At 46.3% G+C, this 12,447-nt stretch overlaps 1 long non-coding RNA gene across 1 annotated transcript; it reads right to left on the bottom strand.

Annotated features, from left to right (window-relative positions):
* Window positions 1–284: 284 nt before the first annotated feature.
* Window positions 285–6,473, bottom strand: LOC105524878. The gene is made up of 2 exons (XR_001003825.1): window positions 6,223–6,473; window positions 285–1,596 (listed from the first exon to the last, which is right to left on the bottom strand). It is a non-coding gene; the product is annotated as an uncharacterized LOC105524878 (long non-coding RNA).
* Between the last annotated feature and the right edge of the window lie 5,974 nt (window positions 6,474–12,447).

Genomic DNA, 12,447 nt, shown 5'->3' on the forward strand with positions numbered 1-12,447 from the left:
TTATGGTGAGCATGGGGACAGGGAGAGAAGACAAAATTGAAGATCTGTGGTGATGCCTGTGCTGGGGGGCTCTAGTGCACTCACTGGCTAAGAGAGACCCCCATGCCAACCCCCTGACCTGCAGCCCAACTGCAGGCCAATCTTCAAATTCCTGCCTCAATAATCTCATCAACCACCTCATGTCAGGAATCTGGAGCTCTGGGTTAGCAGGTGGAGGTGAGGCTGATATACGTGACACTCGGGTGCTGTGAGATTTGCAGGCAGTGACAAGTTTTAATTAAAAATTTTTCTTAGGCCAGGCACAGTGGCTCATACCTGTAATCCCAGCACTTTGGGAGGCTGAGGTGGGCAGATCACTTGAGGTCAGGAGTTCAAGACCAGCCTGGCCAACATGGCAAAACCGCATCTCTACTAAAAATACAAAAATTAGCCAGGTGTGGTGTTGGGCACCTGTAGTCCCAGCTACTTGGGAGGCTGAGGCAGGAGAATCACTTGAACCTGGGAGGCGGAGGTTGCAGTTAGCCAAGATTGCCCCACTGTCCTCCAGCCTGGGTGACAGAGTGAGATTTGGTCTCAAAAAAAAAAATTCTTAGAGGTGAAATTCACATAACATAAAATTAACCATTTTAAAGTACACAATTCAGTAGCAGTTAGTACATTCACAGTGTTGTGCATCTACTACCTCTATTTAGTTGCAGAACATTTTCATCACCCCCAAGGAAAAACTCATACCCATGAAGCAATCACTCCCCAGTTCTCCTCCTCCCAGGCCCTGGCAGTCCCTGATCTGCTTTCTGTCTCTTTCCAGATGTTTCATATAAGCAAAATCATACAATATGTGACCTTCAGTGTCTGGCTTCTTAGCATGTTAGCTTGGCTTAGAAACTTAGCATGTTTCTGAAGTCCATCCACGTTGTTGCATGTATCAGAATTCCATTCCTTTTTACGGCTGAATAGTATTTCATTGGATGTATATACTACACTTGTGTAGCCATTCATCTGCTGATGGACAACTGTTTCCACCTTTGGCTAGTGAGAATAATGCTCCTATAAGCTTGTATGCCCAAGTATTTGTTTGAGTCTTTGCTTTCAATTCTTTTGGGCATATGCCTAGGAGGGGAGTTGCTGGGTCATATAGTAATTCTATATAATATACTTTTGAGGAATGGCCGAAGTTCTTTCCACAGGGCTGCATCACTTTGCATTCCTACCAGTGGAAAGGTTCTGAGAATTCTCAGACAGATAGATAGTGGTAGGGGATGCATCTGATGGTTTTGTTTGAGTCAGGGTTAGCGGAGGCTGAGCTGGAGCTACTACCTGGTGCTCTCATGGCACCCAAGTCCTCTGCCACTCCTAGAGCCCAGAACCATGTGTGGCTCAGAGCAGGTCCTCAGACTTAAGGTGTCAAGGTAGCAGTGAAGACTAGGAAGGTGTTCACAATGGTGGTCCTGGGTCGCAGAGTCCTGAGACACCACAGCCACACCGTGAAAATCAAGGCTGAGGACCTGAGACTACACAGGCTTCCCCACTCGGGCTCCTGCAAATAGCAGGCTGGGGAGCTGCACTCCTCTGCAGATCCCATTACTGGAGATAGGACTGCAACATGAAATGATAAAAACGTAAAACATCAGGGAACATGCTGTAAATCACTTATTGGCAACCTGCTGCCTCCCAGACATGCCCGATTGGAGTGAGATGCTGCAGCAGCTCGGGATTTCCACATGGCCTAGACCAGGTTTTCCTTCAGGCGCCAAGACCCTGACCTAAGAACTGAAACCATGTGGGGAAAACACCTTGGGGGCCTGACTCATCCTGTCCTCCAGCCTACAGCATCACTCCCAAGTCTTTTCCTGGCATCGAGCCCACCAGCTCCAGGCCTTGGGAAAACCCCTTTGCCCCTCCATGCCTGTGTTTTCCCAATTTGAGAAATGATGATGCCTTGGCTTGAACAGCCTCCCAGGCTCCCCAGCAGATTCCAGATGTATCTGTGATTCGTGGAATTTGCCCATAGTCTTGGCTGTCCTCATCTGGTCTCAGTGAAAAAAATCAAGAAACAAAGAAAAGAAGTGGCCAGTTCCACAAGGCCCTATGAACAGGCTTCTCAGGGCCAGTGTCAGCAGCAAGGCTCCTGAGACCGAGGCTCCTGCCATCCACCTGCACTGGCCCAGATGGGAAACGGGGCTGCTCAGGAATATGTAGGGTTTCATTCCTTCAAGTGTGCAGTATGAGGTATGGCTCCTTAGAAGCAAAACCCACATTAAAAATCAAACTAAGAAAGAAAGTGAAATGATAGGCTGTCTGCCTGCTTTCCCAAGGACTCCCCTCAGGACACCTTTAAATGCTTTAAGTGGAACTTCTTCTGCACACTTTTGCAGTTTCATGTATACTGTCTGAAGCAGAGGTTAATGTATATAACCTTGTTGCAACTGGGTGGACTTTCTCAGTTCCCTGGTTGCTTGGCCATGGAAGCAAGCCCTGAGCAGGAGGGTGGAGGGCAGGAAGAGAAAGAGCATGGGAGCTGGGGGCTCAGAGGATCTGCAAACCACAGCTGAGCTCTGGCTAATACCAAGGCCAGTGACGGAGGAGCTATAAACCTTGTGTGCCCTCCAGCGAGTCCTTCTCACCTCTGGGCCTCGGTTTCCTCCTTTGAACAGTGAGAACATCAGCCAGATGACCTCTGGATTGCTCCAGCTCCAATATTCTAGGCAGTGGGCCTTCATGGAGCAGCTGAATATTCATGAAGGTGTGAGCAGGTCAGTCCTCACCAGAGCCAAGCAGATGCACTAGCAAGTCCCCCTCCCACCCACTAAAGAGCAATGGTGGTGTGTCACAGTCCATCGGCTGAGTAGGCCACTCAATTCTCCATCTCATCTACCTTCTTCGATCTGAAGGTCCACACAAATGGTTCCCTTTTAAGCACATGGAATACTGTCCTTTCACAGGAACAGCATTTAACAAAGCAGGGGGCCTGAGGTGCCCAAAACCATCATTATAATAAAGTAAAAGATCAATGTATCCAACAATGCCACCCTGTGTGCCAAATTTATCAGCCACAACAGCTTTGCTGTGAGGTGAAATGTTGGGAGCTGGGTTGGGGAAATCAGTCGCTTTTCCTTACTATGCAGCAGTTTAACCATAATTCTTCTTTAGACTTACTGCCTGTAGCAATCTTGTCTCCTCAGATTCTCATTTCTTAGTCAGAATCCTTTCATGATTATCCCATAGTGCCTAGAACAGGGCTGGGCACACAGTGGTACTTAATAAATGTATGTGGAGCTGTTTTCAGGAGTGTCCAGGGAAAGAAGACCAATATTTCAGTTACCTGTGGCTGCAGAACAAGCTACCAATTTAGTGACTTATAACAATGATTTATGATTTCTCATGAATCTGTGTGTTCACTGGATTCAGCTGGGTGGTTTGGCAGGGCTCATTTCGCAGCTGCATTCATCTGGAAGCTTGTTTGAAGCTGGAATGTCTAAGATGGCCTCTCATCCTCCAGAGCTTCTCTCCTATGTCCCTGCATTATCCACTGGTCTAGTCTGGACTTCCTTTTAGCAACAGGGTGGCTGGGTTCCAAGAGGAACTGTTCTAAGAAGACAAGCCCATTGCACAGGCATTTATAAAGTCTCTGCTTGGATCATACTTGTTAATATCCCATTGGCCAAAGAACGCCACACGGCTAAGTCCAGAGTCAATGCAGGAGAGACCACAAAAAAGTGTGACTTCTAAGAGATATAGTTCATTGAATGCCACAAAGCAATGATCTACCACAGCTGGTGAATCTCCCCCGATGGGAGATAGGGCCATGATACCCTGAGCCATCCTCTACTCTCCCAAGAAGGTGGAAGATGGGACAGGTTTCTCAGCAGAAAACCATCCTGCAGAGCAGGTGAGGAAATCAAGTCACCCACTGTCAAGGTAGGAAGGGAAGGTTCCTTGAGTCCCATCGTGGTCATGCTCAAAATCTAGCAAAAGCTGGACTATCTTTTCAGATCCTGGAGGACAAGTGGGACCTGTCACTTGCATTCATTCACTGAATATAGCACCTGAGCACCACCAGCGTGGAGCACTTGGGATCAAGGTGTATCAAGGGAACCCCTGCTACCAATAGCAGGAGAGGAACACGTGCACTTCCTCACATGTCCTTGTCGGCCATGGGGATTGGCTTTTTCCACTGGGGAGTAATAGTGTGGTGCAGTGGTTAATTGCATGGACCCTGTTGGCAGATGGCTTGGCTTCAGATTCTAGCTCTGCCACATACCAACTCTGCTGACCTGGGCAACCTGCCCAGCCCTCCTGAGCCATGGTTCCCACGTCTAAATTCTCATGAGGGTTAAATCACTTAATTCATGAAAAGCACTCAGAACAGAGGTTGGCATAAAATAAGCACCAGGCAAGCATTTGCTAATATTATTCATGAATAATCCTTACATAAAGAATTCTTTTTTCAAATTACAACCTAATATATACTCGATGTAAAAACAAACCAACCTTGCAATATCTGAAAAAAGAAAAAAGGGAAAACCCACTCACACAATTCCTCAACCCGAAAAGAATCCTATTAACCTCCTGGCATGCATACTTAGTGTTTTCCTATGAAATATGTACACATAGCCATTCTTTTCATTACAAAAAAAAAAAAATTGTCATACTGTTTGTAGCCTGCCAGTTAAAATGTAATAATATGTCAAAAATGTTGGCCATAAATATTATTCTACAATTTGATTCTACTGTCAGCATGTATTTAATGATGTAATCTATCCTTTCCTGTGGGATATTTATATGATCTGTGATTTTCCACAAACAGAAGTAATGCTGTGATACATATCCTCATACACATCCCTCATTACGTCTTCAGAATAAGTTCCTAGAAGAGGAAAATGCTGGGTTTGAAGGGAATCCTACCTGTAGGGTTGATTCAGATGCTGCTGTCCTGGCCTGGAGAGAATGAGTGTGCCTGGAAGGCATAGTAGGAGAGGAACATGTACCTGTCCTCCATGTCCTTGTCAGCCATGGGGACTTTTTTCTCACTGGGGAGCTATAGTAGCAGCCTTTAGGCCACAAACATTCTGCTGTGGTGTGGCTTCACCTCTGCATCAAGCAAAGCCAGAGCCACCTTTAGAGCCTGTGGAGGCCAAAGCAACTCCATCTTGGTTGCTACTCACCATGTTGACTTCTGATTATCACCAGTTCTGGGAAGGCCTCTAAGATTTCCAGCATATCCATTGTTCCTTGTGTAAGAGCAAGTACTTGCTGTAAATCATGGGTCAACCTTGATGTTATCATACTTCAACTGTCCTACACTTCTCTTCTGAACCACCCCTCCCTGTGGTATATAAGCCCTGGGTCTTGGGGGTAATGGCACGTGGATCCACCATCTTCTCTCACTGCCACCTGAGACATAAACACGGCTTCTTTTCTTAAGTTTCTATTAAATGTTTCTAAGAAACTGGATTTGTCAGCCTCTTTCTTCAGCCTCTCAGCTTCTTCAGACTTTGGAGGTGGGATTGCATATACCTGCCCATTGTAAACAGAGCCCCAGGTGCCTTCTGCCTGCCTGTAACCACTAACTTCCCCAGGTTTCCACCTGGTCCTCCTGCACCCCTCTCCACACATAGTGTCCCAGAGAGAGACTTTGGCAGGAAACAGACCTGGCTTCAATATCCCTTTAGCGGGTGACCCCAATCCACGTATCCCTCTCGATGCCCATCTCCAACCTGGACCTGTATTTCTGCCTGACTGTTCCATGGGATCCTCGAATTTAGCCCCGCCTAACCCACTCTTCTTGTCTGCTTTCCCATCACCTGTTCCAGCAAGCTGTTTGAGCAGGTGTCCAGGCTTCAGGGGTCAGGCAGCATGGGTTTAACTCTGGCTCTGCATTTACCAGCTGGGTGATTGTTGGCAAATGACTCAACCCCCTTGGGCTGCAGTTTTTCTTAACTGCAAATTGAGGACTTTAATATGAGCTTCTCAGGGTTCTGAGGATGCAGTGGGGTGACAACAGGTCCTACAGAGTAAATGTTTAATAAATGATAACAAGAGCAATACTGATACTATTTTTATTCTTACTACCCACTGCTCCAACTGAAAACCTCATAGTCATTCTTCCTTCTTCAAGAGTCTCTTCTCTTCCACAAACCCAGGAAGTAAACCTCAGAAATGGCCCCTGAACCCCTGCTGCTGCCCTGCTGCTTGCACACATGCATTAAATGGTCTCTTTACCCCCTCGCCATCCTGTGGACAGCACATAGCAGATGCCTGGAAAATTGCTTGTGTGAAAAGTACAGTGGTTCCCAGCAGATCACTTCCTTTCTCTGGACCCTGCTTCCTCATCTGTAAAACCATCTCCAAGGGCCCTTGCAGCTGGGAAGCACTGTGATTCCCTATCCCTCTACTGGTTCCTTGCCCCAGGGAACAAGGGAGCCTGGCTGCATCACTTGGGCAGGCAGATTCTTAGTGGGATGGAGCGAGATAACACCTACATAGATGACTTCTCTTTTTATTGTCTGAACCATCAAACCCTCCCCAAGATTTCTGGACTGCTGTCCCTTGGCTGGCTCAGAAATTTCTTAGCTCTACCAATATTTTCTTTCGTAGTTCTGTAAAGCAAGCTCAAACTCAGCGAGCACTGCCTATGCAAAGACCTTAAACCACATGTTTATTTTCCTAAGCTATAAAAAGTTTATGAGGGGAGCTGGACTTCTTGTCCAGCACCATGCTCAGAACTGCTACTGCATTCCTCAGGAAGACAGAGGGCTCTGTGTCAGTCCAGAGGGGCTGGAGGGAAGTAGGTGGAGTATAGCCATCCAGCCTCCAGTGGAAAGGGCATAGGGCATGGGAAGGAACAACTGAGTGGCAAATTCATGGAGTAGTGACAGCAGTGGAGAAGAAAGATGGGGGAAAGATCTGAGCATGGTTGCAGGTGGTTTAATCCAGCATTCTGCCTCTCAGGTCCATCTCCTGTCAAGGCAGCTTTGGGACACTGAGTCAGCAAAGTCACTGGGGTTCACCCTGGCTGAAGCTCACTAAGCCAGCCCTTCTGACATGACACAGCCCCTTCATCCAAGAATATGAAGTCATTGAAGCTTGATCCTGGAATAAACTGCCAAGAGGAGACACCTTCACTTAGTTGCCTCTAGTTTCCTAATGATCCCAGCCCATCAATTTACTTCATTCCACCTAGCCCAGTGCTTCTTGAGGACCAGATGCCATGGAGTCATTCAGAACTCCAGCACCAGGGTATGTTCTGAGATACAGTGTGTTTGTCCACCAGCTTGGCATTTCTGGGGTCCCTGATATTGACCGAGCCTCTGAGGGTAGAGTATTTTCTCTTGCAATGCAGGTCTAGGTTTTCCATTGAGCTGATGCCAACCTCTTTAAGTGGATGAGATCTTGAATGGCTCTTGGATCCCAATGTCTATAATACCACCTGCCAACACCTGGTGAAGCTCACTGCACCTGGGCCCTTGGTCATTCGGGCTCATTTCCCACTTGGTTCCATCCTGGGAACTCCAAAGAGTCACATCACAGGAGTGAGAGGTGTGTGAAGGTCCTTGGTTCTCCAACTGCAAGGATCTGAGTACTAGATGGAGTGGGGAAAGGACTGAGTGACACTCAAGATCTCCTCTAACCCTGAAATCCTGTGATTTCTAGGAAAAAAAGGAAACTGCCATTTGCTCAGAGCAGTGATTCTCAAACTCAATGCCTCTATTCTGTTACAAATATATCATAATACTCCCTTATTATCCTGAAATAAAAGTAAAGGTAATATATTTATACTCATAGTTTTAAAAGATCAAACATCTTAACTGTAAAAAGGGTAATTTATGATAAATTAATGTGTATTGCCATACGTAAATGTGTGGGCATGACTACTTTGGAAGCCCTGATGAAGCACAGCACCACACCGCTGAACAGACTCCTGGTGCCAGCAACATCAATAATGCAGAGTGACGAGGTGGGTCAAACTGGGCTTGCAGAACTACATGCAGCATTGCTGTCAGATACAATGCTTTCCTATATTGTGAACACTGTTAAAGTACCATCTTAACGTACATACTGGTTGCATGCATTCAATGTTTTCTAAAACCGTGCAAACCTGTATTGAGTCCTGGTATAAGATGATAAAGTCAGGTTTTTCACCTCCAGAATTGTCCAATTAGTCATTTGACAGTTGTGTAGGGCACAGGACAATTCTTCATTTTGTAGGACAGTCTCAGGAATGGCAGGGTATTGGGCATCCTTTGCCCAGTGTGCAAAATGCTAGTTGCCCCTCAGCTGGTAGTATCACTTTGTTCAAAATGGTTGAATTGAAGCCTCCTCTCTGCCTGGAGACACAGGAGATGGGGACACTAATAATCACAGTATTAAGGACCTGTGGAGGTATCACTACGGTTTGATGAAGCAGCCATGGTAATAACCCGTGTTGCTGAGGACTTGCAGTGATCAATGCCTAGCTTTGTCTCTCATGTGGTCCTTGGCCTCCACCCCAGCCTCAATATCTCAGTTCTCATTTAGCATATAATCAATTTATAAACCAGGTTGGTAGCAGCCCTCAGGACTCAGGAGTGACCTTCTCTTGTCTGAGATGCTTTCAAAAGAACCTGCAGACCCTCACTTTTGGACCAGACACTGCCCATGTACCATTTTGCAGTGGTTGTTCTTTTACCCTCTACCCCGATTTAACATAGAGGCACTTACAAATCAGAATGGTTAAAAAAAAAAAAAAAGTTTCAGTGACCTGAGAAAGTTGCATAACTTTTCTGTGACTCAGTTTCCTCATCTGTAAAATGGGAATGAGAAGATGGATGGATACCATTAACCTTATAAGGTCGCGAGAATTACACCTCGATAATATTAATGAAAAGGCTTTTCAAACTTGAAAGCAACAATACAAGGTATTACCACATTTTCATTTTGTAGTACTATTATTATCGCCAGTTCACTAAGCCTCTATGAGGCACATCCAACATGTGCTGACCACAGCCCATCTTTGGCCTCAAAGGAAAAGGAGGCCTAGAGAGCCTGAGTCTCCCACTGCCTGGCCTGACCTGTTGTGCACCCGCTCCGCACCTGCAGGAGACTAGGTGGTCTCCCTACAGAAGGCCCAGGGTCAGTAAGGCCACTGTGGGAGAGCTGGCTGTTCTTTCCAGAGGGCAGGGCTAGGTTTGAGACATTCATTCCGGGACCAGGAGGTGTCTGCCCCAATGCAGGGGACATGACCAGAGCTGCGAGTGTGAGGATGAAAGCAGTGAGAAAGAGAATGAAGAGGCAACCTAGGACCATACGATGCAAGGCCTGAGAGGCCTAACCAGAAAAGGAGAGAGGGGCACCTGGTTGTTTAATTGGCTTTACTGTCCTTAAGTATGCAAACCTGGCTCTCATTTCCACAGGCCTGACACCATCATTGCCCCAGGCAGCAGGAAGCTGACTCAAGACCTGCTCAGGCTGTTTTCCCCTGCACTCACCTTGCGCTTCCGGATCCTGGCCTTCCTCCTGAGGTCCAGTCTTAGGTCCGAGCCTTCCTGCTTCTCGCGGACCCGTGACCATCCTTCTGGCTGCCAACTGCAGACACTATTGGGCAAACCACCAGGGGAGCAGCAAAGGTACAAGTACACCTAACACAGGCATGCCCACCTGCGTACCTCGTGCGTTACGCGTGCCTGCTCATGTGCGAGCATCCTGCGGGCTCGCCTCCAAGCTTCCAGCGAGCCTCCGTGCGTGCGCGTGCGTGCGTTGTGCGGGCTCACCTTCGGGCTTCAGGTGAGCCTGCCCCGTGCGTGCTCAGCAGGTGCGGGCCCTCCCAATGTTCTGCGCTGCCCCCCCACTCCTCTGGACCCAGCTTCTCTAGCGGTGATTAGGGTTGTGGTGCTCAACGCCGATCTTGTGTGTGCATAAAAGCTGCGAGGATTGTCGAGGTCTTCCCAGGGCAGTGAAAGGGGGGCCACAGCTTCAGCTCCAGCGAGTTTTCCACCAGCCTGGCTGCTGCTGTTACCAGTCCGTTCAGATTCATCGTCAAATTGGAAGCCCCCAAAAGGAGACAGCCAAAAGACTGAGGACTCCCAAATGCAGACTCGGAGAGACGGAAAGGGAGATCCCATCTCACTAGAGTAAGGTGGAGGAGCTGAAACAAAAATTGGTACCCAGACCATGACAGCCCTGGATACAGCGTATCCACAGATAAGAAAGAGCTGGGCTTTCCTGTTTTGAAGTAAATTGTCTTAGGCCCCTTCTAGGGACTAGAAGTTTTGTATACTCTATGAGGTAGATATGCCATCTACCTCTATTTTACAGATGGGAAGACAGAGGCCCTGGGCAGGTAGGGAACTGGCCCACAGCCACACAGCTATAACTGGTAGAGCTCATATTTGAACCCAGGTTTTTCTTTTGCGAAAACTTTTCCTTTCAGTCACCCCACGCAGCCTCCCTAATTTGAAGGGCCATGAGGCTAAAGAGGAAGCTGACATCTCAGATTTTCAAGGGCCATACTTATCCTTAAAACAGAGAAGACTGTAAACCCCTGAGATTTTGGAGATATATCCCAACAACCAGCCACACGCACAAAATGCATTTAACATTTCTTGTTTTATCCTGAGAGTTCATGTAAAGTTTGCTTTCTACTCCATGATACATCCAGGTCTTCTTAAATATGTTCAAAAGGTGTAACATTTGAGTAAAACAGATTTTCCAGGGACCGTTCTTGTTTATTCAGGCACCAATTCTGTGTCTCCAGGCAGTTTGAGGAGCAGAGCCTTGGATCAGAGAATCTCAAGCCTGTGTGCTGCAGACCCTTCTGGCTGCCTGAAGAAGTCCAAGGACTCCTCCCCAGAATAATGTTTTAAATGCATAAAATAAAACACTTAAGATTATAAAGAAATCAAGCCATATCAAAATATAATTAACAATATTTTTTAAATTGAATTTGTGATACAGTTGTTTTGGGGGTTCTGTTTTTAGGATGGCTTTTTAAAAAGTTATCTTAACCATTTTTAAGTGTACCGTTTCAGTGGTATTAAATGCATTCACATTGCTGTGTGACCACCAATGCCATCCATCTACAGAGCTCTTCATCTTGCAAACTGAAACTCTACCCATTAAACGCTAACTCCGCATTCCCCTCTACTCCCATCCCCCTGGCAACCACCATTCTACTTTTCTTCTCTATGATTTTGAATACTCTTAACTACCTCACATAAGTGGAATCAGTCAGTTTGTGACTGACTGATTTCACTTAGCTTAATGGCTTCAAGGTTCATCCATGCGTCAGAATTCCTTCCTTTTTAAGACTGAATAATATTCCATTGAATGTGCATACTACATATTTTTCGTTCATCAATCAGTATATGCTTGGGTTGCTTCCAGCTTTGGGCTATTGTGAATAATGCTGCTATAAACATGGGTATACAAATATCTCTGTGAGACCCTGCTTTCAATTCTCTCAGGTATAGAGCCAGAATTAGACTTGCTGGATCCTATGGCAATTCTATTTTTTTGTTTTTGAGGAACCACCATACTGCTCTCCATACAACTGCACCATTTTACATTCCCGCAAGGAGTGCACAAGGGTTCTACTTTCTTCAGATCTTCAGCAATATCATTTATTTTCTATTTTTTTGATAGTAGCCATCCTAATGGGTGTGAGGTATGTGATAAAATTTTATATACGCTTTATTATTAAGACCTTAAATAACAAGCTCTTGTGGTGGGACCATAATATAAAAAATATTTCTTGATATGTTTAACTGTAATGTGAAAATATCTGTGATTGCCAGTGAAAAAGACTGCATTTGAAAGGAATGCTAAATTTCAACCTTAGTGGAATAAAAATAAAGTTGTTTTTTTTTCTCCTTCGAATTCAGAGAACCCCTGAAAACTTTAACCTCAGGTTAAGAAACTCTGCTAGAAAGACAGCTCCAGAAGAAAAGCTAAAGGAAAAGGCCTGACATATTTGTAGGTAGGGAAGTGGGGTGACTGCAGGCTGACTTCCTTCCACCTTGCAGCCGTGAGATGGCAGAATGACCATGGTAAATGTCCTCTCCTTTACCTGTGTCCCCCTTAGTCATTGGATTAGCTCCAGCCATGATAGGAGTCACTGAAGAGGATTTGTAAACCCCTGTGTCCACACATTCTGCCTTCTACAGCCCGTCACTGCCCATCCCCACCTCTCTGAAACTTGACCTTCAAGTGCTCTGGAGAAAGTCACCTTCCCAGGTCACATCGTCCCTTTTAAGACTCCTCCAGTGCAGAGGAGGTGAGGGGTCACTGCTGTCGGGAGGGCCCCACTGTAGCTACCACTCCACTGTGAGAAATGAGGCTGAGACCCGGAAGTGCCTTTCAAAGCCTCAGAAGTCAGCCACTCAGTTCTCCCAGCCACATCTTGAAGCATTTTTACTATCAAGAAGGATCTGCATGCAAATTTCAGAATCTGTCTGTCAGTTCATTTTGCAA

The sequence above is a fragment of the Colobus angolensis genome, unplaced genomic scaffold, assembly GCF_000951035.1.
Source record: "Colobus angolensis palliatus isolate OR3802 unplaced genomic scaffold, Cang.pa_1.0 Scaffold51, whole genome shotgun sequence".
Taxonomy (NCBI): Eukaryota; Metazoa; Chordata; class Mammalia; order Primates; family Cercopithecidae; genus Colobus; species Colobus angolensis.